The sequence below is a fragment of the Megascapheus bottae genome, chromosome 2, assembly GCF_031878675.1.
Source record: "Megascapheus bottae isolate mThoBot1 chromosome 2, mThoBot2.hap1, whole genome shotgun sequence".
Lineage (NCBI taxonomy): Eukaryota > Metazoa > Chordata > Mammalia > Rodentia > Geomyidae > Megascapheus > Megascapheus bottae.
In genome coordinates this window covers 8,241,296-8,256,910 of record NC_143510.1, presented here as the reverse complement: position 1 = coordinate 8,256,910, position 15,615 = coordinate 8,241,296, and positions in this window count along the sequence as shown.

Genomic DNA, 15,615 nt, shown 5'->3' with positions numbered 1-15,615 from the left:
CTGGATCAGGGTGACATAAACAAGATAAAGACATGGACAAAAGTCACAAAAAGCATTTGGAGGAGACAAATTCAAGAAGGCAAAGGAAGTATTATTAAGCCATCATAAAAACTTAAGTATAAAAGCTAGGAAGGCCAATGAGGGCAGCCTTTTGCCAAGGTCATGTGAAGGACAGTGCAAGCAGATCTTGGATAGGAAGATTGTGATGGAAGTGGAAAGCATAGCAAAGACCTCCACTGTGCCCGAAGAGTGAGGGTAGCAGGGTGATGAAACAGCATAATCACAACCCAGGAGAGGGAAGAGAGGAATGGGGGGTCACAGCAGGTAAGTATTTTGTCCTCTGAGGAACTAGAACGGCTTCCAAGTGAGAGGGTGACCCTTGAAATTGTTTGAGAGGGATACAGATTGAAGTCATCTTTATCACATTGCAATGGATGACATAAATCATTCCTCAAAACCATAGACCAGGAGAGTTTCTGAAGAACAGGACTTCAGTAAGGACCACTGTGACAATCCTACAGCTCTCTGGGGGTAGTGGGTTCAGGAGAGCCCCTATGGCTGTGGTGTGGTCACTTGAGACTCATACTCCTTATTTAATTTAGCCAGGAACCTAAAGATATACTTTAAGAATCCACTTAAACAAACAAATAAAAAAAGATATATAGTAGCCTCTTAGGTATTTAATGAGAAAAGACAGAAGTAGAAGGACATGTTAAGTTATAACAATTTCCCCAAAGAGAAACCATGTTCCTTTCATAAAATAGTACTAGTGTGAAGGTCACAAGAAATGTTTTTCCCAGGGTGTCAGTGGTTTGTATTTTTAATCCTAGCAAATGAGAACACTGAGGAGTTAAATACTCCTGGAATAAAAAGAGGCGGGGAGCTGTAGGATCAAAATTCCAAGCTAATCCCAAACAGAGAAGTCCATGAGGCCCCATCTCCAAAGTATCCAAAGTAACCGGCAAGCCAGAGGCTGGGTTTGATATATGTTTCAGGAGGTAGAGCGCCATTATGCTCAGAGTAAAAGTTGATAATTAAGAAAAGACAATGCATAACCAAGAAAAAATGGAAACTTTAACAATACTGATAATGAAAAAAAAACAAACTTTCCTTCATTACATAATATTTGAAAATATGCTGGTATGTAGCTATGAACTAAATAAAACAATATTCTCTGCCCTCAAAAGTGCATGTTCCTTAGGAGAAGGTAGAAATTACAAGATGAATAACATAGTGGTTTTAGTAGTGGTATTACGTGCTGGAAAAATCCTATGGTGTCATGCTGGCAGTAGTTGGTAGGACAGAAAGAAGAAGCCTCTAGAAAGAGGGCTATCTGGGTAAAGATGTAAAATTGTAGAATCAACATCATGAAAATGACAATTTTGCCAAGGGCTATCTACAAATTCAAAACAATACCCATCAATATCCCGAAGTCATTCTTTAAAGAAATAGAAGAGGCAATCCAAAATTTCATATGGAATAATAAAAGACCCCGTATAGCCAAAACACTTCTTAGCAGAAAGAACAGCGCTGGAGGAATTTCAATTCCAAACTTTAGACTCTATTACAGAGCTATAATTCTCAAAACAGCTTGGTACTGGCACAAGAACAGGCCTGAAGACCAATGGAATAGAACTGAGGACCCAGATATTAAACCACAGACCTACGGCCACCTAACCTTTGATAAGGGAGCCAAAAAAATAGAATGGAAGAAAGACAGCCTCTTCAACAAATGGTGCTGGCAGAACTGGTTAAGCACCTGTAGAAAACTAAATTTGGATCCTTCTTTGTCGTCCTGCAGTAGAATTAACTCCAAATGGATCAAAGACCTGGTGGTAAAAGCTGACACTCTGAAAACTTTACAAGAAGGAATAGGAGATAAACTAGGCCTCCTTGGCACAGGTCAAAATTTTCTTAATAAAGACCAAGAAACACAACAAATCAGAGAAAGGCTGGATAAGTGGGACTGCATTAAACTGCAAAACTTCTCTATGGCAAAGGACATAGCTAGCAAATTAACTAGAAAGCCTGCAGAATGGGAGAAGATCTTCACCAACCAAACAATGGACAAAGGCCTCATATCTAAAACAGGTCAAAAAATTGAATTACTCCTAAACTAATCTCCAAAGAAACAACCATCCCATTAAAAGATGGGCCAAAGACTTAAAGAGAGTCTTCTCTGAAGAAGGAATAAAAATGACCTATAGACACATGAAGAAATGCTCGACATCTCTTGTCATAAAAGAAATGCAAATCAAAACAACTCTAAGATTCCACCTCACTCCAGTTAGAATGGCCAGGATCAGGAAAACTAATAACAACAGATGCTGGAGGGGATGTGGCCAGGAGGGATCACTACTACACTGTTGGTGGGAGTGCAAACTCATTCAACCACTATGCAAAGCAGTATGGCAGTTCCTCAAAAGATTAAACATAGAACTCCCCTATGACCCAGCAATTCCACTACTAGGCATTTACCCAATCATCCAGAAACAAGGACATACTAAATCCAGTACCACAACGATGTTCATTGCAGCACTATTTACCATAGCAAAGATATGGAACGAAACCAGATGCCCCTCAATTGATGAGTGGATCAACAAGATGTGGTATTTACACACAATGTAATTCTATGCTGCCATCAAAAAGAACGACATCGCCCCATTTGTAAGGAAATGGAAAGACTTAGAAAACAATCATATTAAGTGAAGTAAGCCAGACTCAAAGGAACATAGGCTGAATGGTTTCCCTCATTTGTCATAATCAGTAGAAACCTTGGGCTCTCATAGCAGAGATTTACAATAGAACAAAATCTAGATACATAAGGCTATATAGTATGACGCTAAATGTTAGGACCTCCAGGATATAGAAACAAAAGCCATAATATGAGTGATTGTTGTCCTTAATGTACTATGTTATCGCTCATCTCTTTGGCTGTCCCTTGGCTGTCTCATATTGTTGCAATATTTCACCTTGTCATCTGATATATTTTATATGGGCTTAATTGGTTATTTGAAATTGCATAGGGAAGGGAGGAAATCAAGATGAGCGAAGGGTGGAGGGGATGGAAATGGGGACCATGTCTCAATGTTTGTGAAGTAATGCACCTTCTATCTGGTGAATATAACTGTACCCCTTCTATTAGTTATAATAAAAATATAAAAAATATAAAAATAAAGGATGGTGAATGTATCTCAGTGGTTAGCCACTTGCCTAATATGCTTGGTGTTCGGCATTACATATATTTTTACTTTTCTGCAGTCTTTCAAGCTACTCAGGATGGCAAGCAGTATGTTATAGCTAGAGTCTTGGCAGAAAGCAAAAGTAGCCAAAGATCAGAAATAGAATGAGGATTCCTAGCAGCAGCAGTTGAAGTTATAGAGATGTCTTCTTTTAAAAAGTCAGTATGCACAACCAGAAGAGAGATGAATAAGAAGGTATTCAAAAAGCACAGGAAAATATGGCCCAATAAAACCAAAATCTAAAATACCACAGACAGAATTAGACTCAGTGGTGAAAAACTACACTATTTCCTTTAAGATTAGGAACAGAGAAATGCTATAGTTCTCATCACTTCAATTAAAAATAATGTTAAAATTACTGGCCAAAGAAATTAGCCAAGAAAAGAGAATAAAGTACACAAACTAGATGGGAAAGAGGCAATGCAATTTTCTTCTATAACATGGTTATATCACATGTAGGAAATTCTGAAGAATCCACATAAGCAAATGTACACACTAACACCAATGTTAGAACTAATGAATTCTGTTTAGTGATATGATAGAAAATTCTGTACACACAGCTCAATTGAATTTGTATATATATACACTAAATAACCTTAAAAATAATCTTAAAATAATCTTTTTAAGGAATATAATAATTAGGAAAATAATTCTACTTTGGAAAGCCTAAAACTTATACACGTAAAGATAACCCTACTCAATAATGGGTACAAAAACTTAAAAAGCAAAACTGCAAAATACTTTTCTGAGAAGTGAAAGATGATACAAATAAATGATGACATTTCACATCCATGAATTAGAAAGCTTAATATTGTTTAGATATTAGTATTACCCACAGAAATGTACAAATTCAAAAATATCCTTTTACTGACAACCCCTGTCCAGATGTCATACATATTATTTTTAGAAATAGAAAGAAAACAGTATCCTAAAGGGCTCTGGAATCCCAAGAACCCCAAATAGTCAGAGCAATTTTGAAAATGGAGAATAAAAGTTGAAGGCTTCATATGTTGTGATTTCAACACATATTATAAAACAACACTGCAGTAATACGAACAGTATGCTGCTGGCACAGAAGGAAGACAAATAGACCAATGAAGCAGATTCAACAAAAAGCTTTTATTTATATTGTCAAATAATATGATAGTGTGTCAATGCTCCTGAGTGAAGAAAAAATTGTTCAACAAATGTTGTTGGGAAATTGGTATTTACATTCTGAAAAGTGCAGGTAGACCTTTCCTTATGCCACCTACAAAAATAAACTCAGAGTGAAGGAAAAGACCTCAGTATAAATTCTAAAGCTGCAAAACACCCACATGTTTATATGCACAGAAATATTCATGTGTTGGCTTCAGCATCACTGTATTGAATACAACATCAAAGATACAGGTAAGCCAGCCACTGGTGGCATGTGCCTACATAATCAGCAGCCTGAGATCTGAGGATCAGGGTTCAAAGCCAGTCCAAGTACAGAAGTCCCCATGAAGCTCTTTTCTCCAGTCAGTCCTTCAAAACCAAGACATGGCACTGTAGCTTAAGTGGAAGGCTCAAGGGCAGTGCCCAGGTCCCACAACAAAGACAAATACAGGTAAGAAATTTAAACAGACAAATGGGGAAACATTAAACAAAATTTTCTTAGGCATCAAAGGATTCTTCTTATAGAGTAAGAAAGAAACTGATGAGTTAGGAAAACATTTACTTAAAGTTACATATTTGACCAGAAATTAAAATTATGAATATATTTTAAAACTCTAAAACACACACAAAAAAAGATGAGGGCACAGATAAAGTAGCAGAGCAGAGGGAAGAGGCATGCTAAAACAGGCGTGCTCTTTCTCTCTGCTCACTGGCTGCTACAAGGTGGAGCCCAGGAACAAGAGCCACAATGGACCATTTATCAGGGACACAGACTTCTACAACTGTAGGCCAAGAGGAATCCTTTTCTCCTCCAAGCTGCTTTGCTCAGGTACTTAAACCCAGTGATGGAAAAGCTAACATGGGTGCAGCGTTTCAGATTTGCAAGACAATACGTTCTAGAAATTCTAGAAATCTGCTTTGCAGTGTTGTTGGCATGCATGCTTGATAACTTCTGAAACGTAGACTTTTAAATTACTTATGATAGAATAGTCTATGCTCTGTGGGTTTTGCCACAACAACAAAATACTTTTTTTTAAATTATGCTAAACAAAGGTAATAGAACTGAAAGTATTAGGCAGTTCTAAACTATGTTTTGATATTTTAATATCCCTCTTCAAGAATTGACAAAGTATAGAGAATATGGATCTATTCATTGTTCTGATTTGAGTGATAATTTTAAGTGAATAAATTTATGATAAGTGTATTACATCTTATGTACATCAGTGTAATTTTTCATTTTCAATTTTTCCTCAAAAAGCAGTTAAGAAAAATAGTGTTTAAACTGTTGTTGTTGTTTAAATTTCCTGTACTTTGGCTTGAAGTGACCGCTTGACTGGTCCCTTAGCAATTTTTTTCAAGGCTGTTATTCTGTCACTTGACTCACAGCTCCATTTCCAGCTTTTCAGTGGTTAATTGGCTATCAGGGTTCTATCGACATTTCTGCCCCAGCTGGCTTCAAAATATGAATCCTCATATTTTGTAGCTCCATTTTAGTTACTTTTATGGCAATGCTTTGGAATATGCCTTCCTAAACAATTATTAGAGCTTCAAAATATCACTTAGCATATAATAGGGTGGGAAAAATTCAGTTAATGCTGTTACATGCTCATTGGAAAGTCTGTGATTATGCTACATAAATGCAACTTAAGCCATACCAACAAAGTATTACATCTAAGAATCAACAAAACAGTTTTGTCATAATTTCCTATTCACTTTTTATCTACAAATGACTATATAAAAGGTTGCAGTTTATGATGTTCATCTATGAATTGAGTGCACCTTGATAATTTACCATTTCAATCATTCTTCCTTCCCCATCTGCCCCTTCTTCCTTGAGTCACATCAGGCACCTCACTTCCTTTTCCACAGAGGTACTTTTATTTTATATTTTAATTTAACATTTTATTGTAATTCACACACACTGATACCTCTTCTCATGTTTTTGTCCCCTTTCCCTCCCCTCACCCCCTCCCCTCATCTTGTTTTCTCCCCTTCCCTTTCCTATTTCAAATAAACAATAGATGTATATATAATATACCAGATTACAAAGTAAGATACTGTAACAATATGGGAATAACCAAGGGACAACAAAAGAGATGAGAAATATCATGGTATATTAACAACCATATTTACACATTATATGGCTCTTGTTTCCATACCCTGGAGATCCTTTCATTTACCCTCATCCTATATGGCCTGGTGTATCTAGGTTTTGAGCTATTGTAATCCTCTGCTAGGACAGTCCAAGATTTGTACTAACTACTACAACCCAGATGCCCTTCTGTAGATGATGGGATCGAGAGGACGTGGTATTTATACACAATGGAATTTTATGATGCCATCTGAAAGAATGGTATCACATCATTTGTAAGGAAATGGAAAGACTTGGAAAAAAATCATATTAAGTGAAGTCAGCCAGACCCAAAGGAACATAGGCTCATTGATTTCCCTCATTTGTTATAATTAGTACTATTAGTGCTTTTAGTACTATTTTCTTCCCTTTTCTTTTTCCCATTCATCATACCCACCTACTAGTTTCCCTGCCATTCTATACGTGTTTCAGCATCCTTGAATTTACTGTGTTAAACTGGATGTTCGTTGTTCAGATGGTTTATACCATGGAGATTCGTTCCATCTATTTTAAAATTTTAATTTCTTTAGTCATTTTAAACCATCTCATTAGGCTTTGATTTTACCATGCTTGCCTTGGGAGAAAGGCACACCGCTTAAGGATACTATAAAATATAGCAGTGGAGAATGGCGAGGGACCCTTTCAAATACTTTCTCATGTTCATTAGTGTGGTATTTAGCAGATATTACTAAACAGCTCTCCTGTTCAAAGGCCCCCTGTTATCCTCCACTGCAAAGTCTCACTTAGCCTAGATGGTCTCCATTCTTAGCACCAAAATGTTCTAGCTTTCTTCCCTGTCATCTTTACCCTAGCCAGCTCAGCACAAGGCCCAGTTCTATCCAAGTCCCAGGGTCTCTTTCATATTTGCTATGAAGAAGCTACAGCGAGCATTCATCTTGTTCATCTCGCGCATTCCCACTCACATATCAAGACACATCTTCCCCGGGTCAGTCAATCGAGGATTTTCTTCTCTCTCAAAGGGAATTCTTTTCTTTGTCTATACTCTTAAAGCATTATTGTTCACGATACACACTAGCCCCTTGACTGAGGGAAAATTCACTCTGAAGGGTGATTGTACACTTGAAACTTTGGATAGTCCATTGAAGCAACAATCATAAAGTAAGTAATATTCAAAATGCTTTCCTAACGTTCTTATATCTTACTAGAGAGAAAAGTTTGTTTAAAATCTCAAGTGGAAAAGGATTTACTCTCAAATGTGTGGAAAATGCCCTCTGAGGCACTCAGCAAGGTAGCGATTGGCAGTCTGCCCTCTTGATGAAGGGCTGGGTGCCTGTGGAAGTCACATAGCCTTCATGAAGCTAAACCTCCATAACTGTCAAGTGGAGCAGAATACGATTACATGAAACTGTTGTAGTAACCGAATGTATGAAAAGAAATGATGGATGCAAGTTGCACACTAAGAACATCTATAAAACCAAATATTCTTTATTTTTAAGCAAGTTTCATCTCCACCTTTTCTTGTGTCTTCAGGGTGCACTTTTAGTCAACCATGAGAATTTAAGATTTTTTTTGGTCAGTCCTGGGGATTGAATTTAGGGGCTGGGCACTGTCCTTGGGCTTTCTCGAGTCTAAAGCTCTACCACTTGAGCCACAGCACCACTTACAAGATTTCCTTTGTATGTGGTACCAAGGAATCGAATCCAGTCTTCGTGCAGTGTAGGCAAGCACTTTACCACTAGGCCAAACTCCTGGCCCCTCAGCCATGAACCCAGAGCTATGTTTATTCTACTAACACACACCTGTGCTTTCTTACAGGTTGGAACTCTTGTGTTTTGCCCCATGGTATTATAATGGATCACAAGTAAAAAGGTCTAGAAAAATCTGGCTTCTCATATGTAGTCCTTTATGGTCTGATCATTTGAGCCCTTGACATCAGCAGTCTTTCCATTTATCTATCTGTACAATAATAAAATGTGGTATCAAAGTGGCTCTTATCTCTAGGAGCAGAGTGGATATATTGTATCTGTCAATTCTTTGAGAGGGGAAACCCTTTCAGAGCTTCAGAAAAAAAATCACTGGAGAGGGAGAAGTATTTAGGAAGAACATGTCTGAGGCTTACCTCTTAGGATTACAGTTTTACTGCTTTGAAGTAATTATAATTTTCATTGCAGGATCTATTAAAAAGGCTTTTACTTGACAATGATTTTTCTTGTACTTATAGACCATTATTAGAATGAAGGGAAGAAAGCAAGACATGAGGGGAAACAGGGAAATCCTTTAACAAATGGATCTGAAAGCCAAAAAAGGACAGGAGCAGCAGAACTCCTGAATGTATGTTGAATGTCAATCACTTATGAGAAACAAGAACCACCTTTTCTACCATCTTCTCATAAAAAAGCTATTCTAGAAGTGAACTCATCACAGTCACTTTTCACAGTAGCAGCTTTTTATTAGATAATTTTGTTTCAAAATCAGTCCTAAAACTTGTTAACATTGGGTGATGATTGCTTTCTATTATGCATGCCATCATGAAAGTTTAAATAAATAATGGAGAACCTATAATACGGCATACCAAATAAGGGTCTTATTTTTGTCATTAGTAAATATCCCAAAAGAAAAATATGAGAGTATTCATTTATAACCAGGAAGAGAAATTTGGAAATTAAATTTACTACAGCATTATTCACCATAGGCAAGTTATAGAATCATCCCAGATGGCCCTCAAGAAAATGTGATACACACACACACACACACACACACACACACACACACATGCATGCACATAAGATCATACATAAGTAAAAGCAAAGGATGCATGTATGTAGAAGTTAGATTTCTCTTACCAACATAAGTAAATACTTTGAGTGATATGCCAGTGTATATAAATATATTAACTGAAATATGATAGATTCAAGGGAGATCTAAAATAGTGTAATTCCTTAGAAAGCAAAACTCCCAGTTTAGAAAAATAAAACACATACTGGATACACATACTGGAAGTATATACTGGAAAGGAGATGGTTGTAGTCAACTGGAAGTGGGTAGACAAATAAGAAGGGGACACTGCTGACAAGAATCTAATGTATATCCTACAAAATTAAGAAGAGTGAAGGAAGAGGTTGGTAGGGGAGGGATGGAGGAGAACATTGAACAAAATATAATGCCTGCTCAAAGCACTTAGCTACCCACTTCTGCATACCTGGCCTCAGACCTATGACCTTGGAATCAAGTAAGCCCTAAAGAAATACCATAGTGGTGGCACCAGCAGCTCCACATATTCCCATCAGTCAGGAATGGCTTTCTGAAATTATGTCGAGCATCATTTTAACTAACAAGTTCATCTTCTTTCCATGTATTTATCCAAAAGGGAATTACTGCACAAATTAAATATAGAACGATTTCATGTATTGTCATTAATGTTTGATCAGCAGTTACTGTAATCCATGAATAATCCAACACATCATTCTTAGCCATTTGTTTGATTTTTGTCTCATCTGTGATTTTTTAAATATTTTGGAAATAGGGCACATACTTAATTCCTCTCTCTCATCCTTGCGCAGAAACTAAATGCATCAGTAAAACTAGACCAGAGCTTGAAGAAAGCAGAGCCTCCATTAACTGGAATTGGCCATTAAAGTGTGTTGTCAGCTCTAGTTATGGGAACTAAGATTTGTATTAAAAGACAAAAATTCTCAATTTGCTTAGCATGCGGTAGGTAACGGGGCTGGTTTTTAAGAAGGATTCTAGAATCTCCTTGACACCTTTTTTTTTTTAAAGAAAGTCCTTTTTTGAATGTAACAATATTATATTGAGAAGCCAGATTAAACCACTGCATGACAATCTGGAGGAGAGCTCCAATTTTTGTTTTCTTCATATGGCCTCCTGTAATGAAGAAAGGAAAATCACGAAATTAGCTTTTATCTCATGGTCTGGAAGTTGGTTGTGACACATGATACCAAAGACAAAGGGAATGACTTCATAATGGTACTTAGAAACCTTAGGAACCCAAATGCTCCAGATCAGAGCAGCGGGTAACTGAACCCATCCTGTAGACCATCTTTCTTCTTTGCCAGAGAAAACATGGCCACACTTTGCTTCCAGTGTCTGGTGTCAGAATGACCCAACTCCTGGCTCCCATCCCTGTAGGACTGAGGGAGAGAGCCAAGGCATACATCCCCAGAGCTCTCCCCCTCAGCTGTGGGCCAGAAGGAGCCCAAGAATGCCGAACATTATGAGTCATTGCTTTGAAGTACTGAGAGGCCAAAACAGGACAGAAGGATTTTTTTTCACCCTAATTACTTAAAGAAATCATGCCTCCTTGCGTTTCAGTTTGAAGTATATGTATATGGAGATGAGAAAGAAAAAATGTGTGTGTGTGTGTGTGTGTGTGTGTGTGTGTGTGTTTACGTTTTAAACACTAGGAAGACAATCAGAATCAATCCCCTTAATGTTTAATACAAATTTACTCAGAAAATATTCAAGAGAGATGGGAATAAGCAGGAAAATAAGTGCTGGTTTAAGTGAGAGTGAGTGATCATAAAGATAAAGAAGGTAGAAGATGCTGAGAAGTGGATTTGGTATTGCTAGGGCTGAGATATTGCTGGTCGTAGCCCTTGATGGTTGAACTGTAAGAATGATGTGGACTCATAAGGCACCTGACAACTCACACCACCACTCAGGTTGGACTTACCAGTACAGAACATCTGATTCATAAGAGTGTTTGGACTATGAAAAGGCAATGTCACTGGCTTTGAAAGAAGGAGCTCATTAATGGATGAGCTGCCCAGCTATTGCTGGGAATTGAAGGACACTGGAGAGCCCGGGGTGAAAGTCAGAGAGGTGTTGTTTCCTGTACACCACATTTTCTCATCTGTATTCGGGGGACATAAACCTCTGAAAGTCTTCCTTAATAATATTTTTTGGAGATAATGGTATGTTTGTTTGGCTCCATTATGTCTAATTTCTTCTAGAATGTCACTGGCCTGCGGTGTGTATCCATATCACCTGGTGCTTGTTGAATCACAACGTGCTCTGATGTTATGTATTGGGGCACTGGACAGACACCTAGCATGACGGGGTGATGGCTGTGGAAGTAGCCCAGGTTGGAAGCAGAAGATGAAGAGGTGAGGCTGTGCTTGCATTTCGAGCTGGAAATCCTCAGTCCTTAAGCTGAGCAGAACCATGGAGTCAGCTCAGAAAGCTAACGTGAGATGAGCAAGATGCTGGCAAAAGAGCCATACAGCAGGAGCTTGAGGATGATAGAGAAATAGTGGACATGGGAAGGGATCCAGGGGAAGAATGGGTGGGTTTGAAAACAGAGGAAGATTCTCAGTATATTGTGTTGAAAGAAAAAAAGTTATAAATATTAAAAAACAGTTCACAATGCCTTTAAATTGAGAATGAGTTTGGTAATCTGGCCTAAGGGAAGGGGAAAAACAAGATGATGAGACAAAGGACAAAATGGGAACCAATGCAACAGTGATATTCACAAGACATTATGTTGGAAATGAACTTTACAACTTGGGGTGTGGGGTGAAAGTGGGAGAAAAGCATGTGAAGGGGTAACAATGTTCAAGAACTAATATACCAATGTTGTGAATATAATTGTAATCACTCTATACCTCACCATGACAATAAAATAAAAGAAATTTAAAAAGAGAAAATGATGTCTAGATATTTTAGGTCTGTTTCACAGAAAGGGCTGTAGAGATAATAAAATGCAAAGTTCTTAAAAGGGTGATTTCCTTCTTCCAGGGAAACAACTCAGAACAGCTTAAAGAGACAAGTTTTGAGCTGTTCTTAGGATCCAAGTTAAGAGTATGGTAATTATCTATATGCAGACAAATACAACATTACCCCCTACCGAGGGAAGAATTTGTTGCCTTTTTCAAATAGCATACTTATAAAGACACAGTACATACTGAAAATACCATTAGATCTGTTTTATATGTGCGAATTTTGAGCCTATAGGACTGGCACTCTGGGCTGAAGCAGAGTGGGGAGGGGTTGAGGAGGGGCACAGCTCAGTTTTGGTGGTGAAGGGTTTGCTCGGCCCGAGAGCAGTGCAGACAATGTTCACGAAGAAGCACGTGGCGATGGCATCAGCAGTGTGCAGGCTGCCCAGGGCATAGGAGTGGACAGAAATTGTTCAAGTGATGTTTTTAAACAAAAAGTTTAAATGATGCAAGGCAATATGTTGCACATGAGCTTTATAACTTTGGAGGAGTCTGAGGGGAGAGACAACATGGGAGAAAAATGTGGGAAGGGGCAACAATGTTCCACAAGAAATGTCCTCACTACCTTACCTATGTAACGGTAACTGCTCTGTACATCGCCCTGACAGGAAAAGAAAACTAAAAAGATTTTTAAAAAGTTTCACAGGAGATTAAGAAAGGATCCGACATAATGATGCCACTCTATACCATACCACAGGTGGATATGGATGGTTTGAAGGGGAAACCAAGTCATGGAGGAAGTTAGTGGTTTTCATTTCGATGTGGGGTTCACAAGGGCAGCTGTTCACCCACAATATCAGTGGTTTGTGGGGTAGACCAAGTCCTGCACGAATAACAGAGAAAGTGAGTCACAGGCCTACAGAGGGCTGAGTCGGCACACAGAAAGAAGACTGGAGGATTTCACATTGGGGAAATGGAAGATTTGATGGGGAGGGCAGAGAAAGAAAGTCAGGTGGACTAGGGACTTTCAAATTCCAGATGAGCGGAAAGTCACTCCTGTAGAAAGTCACCCTTGCTCAGTCCTGAGAAGTGATGCAGAAGCTAAACAGGGCTGCTGGCAGAGAAGAGGCGATTAAATGGCACCATATTGTCCTTCAAAGGCGTAATGACCTCAGGCACAGAAACTAAGGATGCGCAGAGAATGTGGTGAGAGAAAGATGGGCCTCCTTCTCAACAAAAAAGCGCATGATGAAGCCGGGCCGGGTGGCTCACACCAGTAATCCCAGCGACTCAAGAGGCTTAGAATTGAGGATTGCGGTTCAAAGCCAGCCCGGGCAGTAAAGTCCTTAATACTCTTATCCCCAATTAATCACTAGAAAAGCGGAAGTGGGGCTGTGGCCCAAAGGGCCTTGGGCTGAAGAGCTCAGGGACAGTGCTCAGGCCCCATGACTCATACAAAAAAAAGTGGATGATGTAGTTGGCATTTTTGGCAAAGAAGTTTTAATTTTAGTCGACCAAAAATTTCAGCAGCATTTAACAGAAAAAACAGCGGGACATGGAAAGTCTGTCAGACTCCTGCAGGATTTGAAGGACCACTCCACATTAAAAGCTTTTCTTCTACCCTCTTCCTTTCCGCAACGGTGGTGTTCACAATATTTAAAACTAAAATAATATTGATAGTTTTATCAAAGAATCAATTAGACCCTTGTGGGTAGTACCATTAGCAGAGATGCCGAGTTCCCAATTCAAGGGATGGACTTTCAAAGCAGGCTTGAGCCTCTGTAGGAGGTAGGTAAAAGGGGGGTGGCAGTTATCCTCAAAATGCGAAGCAAATGAGTGGTTTTAAAATGACTCAGTTTGTTGCTAATGTTTTTATGACTTTGAAAATAAATACCATACTAGTTTGAGGAATACATCCCCAAGGCCTTAGAGTAAGCCATTGCAGTTCAGATCTGTGTGACAGCAGAGGATGTTTCAGAAGAGTCATCAGCAAATCGCACTGGATCTCCAAGGTTTGTTTGCACCTGGTCACAACCCTGGCCTGTCCATTCCTTCTTTCTTCTCTTATCTTCTTGATTTTCCCTCCCCTCTTCCCTCCTCTGAGGACTCAGCCACAGTGAGGTGGTTTCAGTGAGAGATTCTCTCGTCATAAGCATTTCTGCAGTCCAAAGGGACTCAGTATTGTGTTCCCAGGTTACTTGTGGCTTCTCCTTGCTGGATTTCAGCCAATGGGGCATACACTGGGAGGGTGTGGGGGTCCTTCAGAAGAGGATGTGTGTATTCTAGGGAGACAGAGCCATTCAGCATAGCATCGCTCTTGGATTCATTTACAACTCCTTTCAGCATTGATCATGCTTTTGTTCAGACAATGCTCTCATCCTCATCTACTGAACTAACTCCTAACTCCCCCAATCCCACCCCAAAACCCTCTATTATTGTGTATTTTTAATTCAAGTGTATTTTTCAAGAGGCCTCACAAATTTACTGGGAAAAAGAAATGGTTTGTTTATAAGACATATGGATATAATTTGTAATTTTTCTTCCAACATATGTTTCTCTGATGTCTGAGGAAGGTAATTGCCCCTCAAAGAACTGAAATGTGTTTATATATATATATGTATATATATACATGTATAACATATACATGTATATACAGACTGTATAAAATAGAATAATATAAGCAAAATGATCCTAGCAACTTATGACCCTCCTTCTTAATGTGTAATTAAAAGCTGGGAAAGACAGTAATCTTAGGACTTCATGATAATAAGAATTGCTTTTTTGAAGACCTCTACCTGCCCTATCCTTTGGAAAACTGTATCGCGTAGTCCATAATTTATTGAACATCTTTTATTCTACCTCATGCACATATTGTGAGGTTTTCCAAGGGATTATAGTTCCCTACAAGCTCTGCTTCACATATTACTGTGATTTATATTCATGCCTGATTATGTAAGTGTGCACATACACACATGGACACACGTCTTGTGCATGAGACTTTTTACTCAATTGCCACATGAAAGATTAAAATAAAAGATTAGACTCCATTCAGAATGTCACAAACTCTAAGTTACAAATCATTTGGAGAATGGGTCTTTCAGAACTACAGAGGAGGACAAAAGCTCATTTGAGATTCAAACCATTGCATACCTAGTCTCAGGATAGGAAAAAATAAAAGGAAAACAGAAGCAATTTACACATCTGCAAATCTTAGGAAATGGCTTAGGAAATTTGCATGATTTGGGCACATGAAGCCATTTCAGCACACAAATTCCTTCCTTTCATCTCTAAAGGATGTAGAAAGGGTATAAACATGTTTTTTGCAGATGATGTGAATTATTGACTGGCATAAATAGCAACTCACACTAAATGCTTCAGAAATGTGCTTTTTATTGAGTGAAGATGGCATCCAGAAAAAATTATGTAGGGAAAAATATTTTATGAGAGAAAAAGAGAGAGAGAAAGAGAG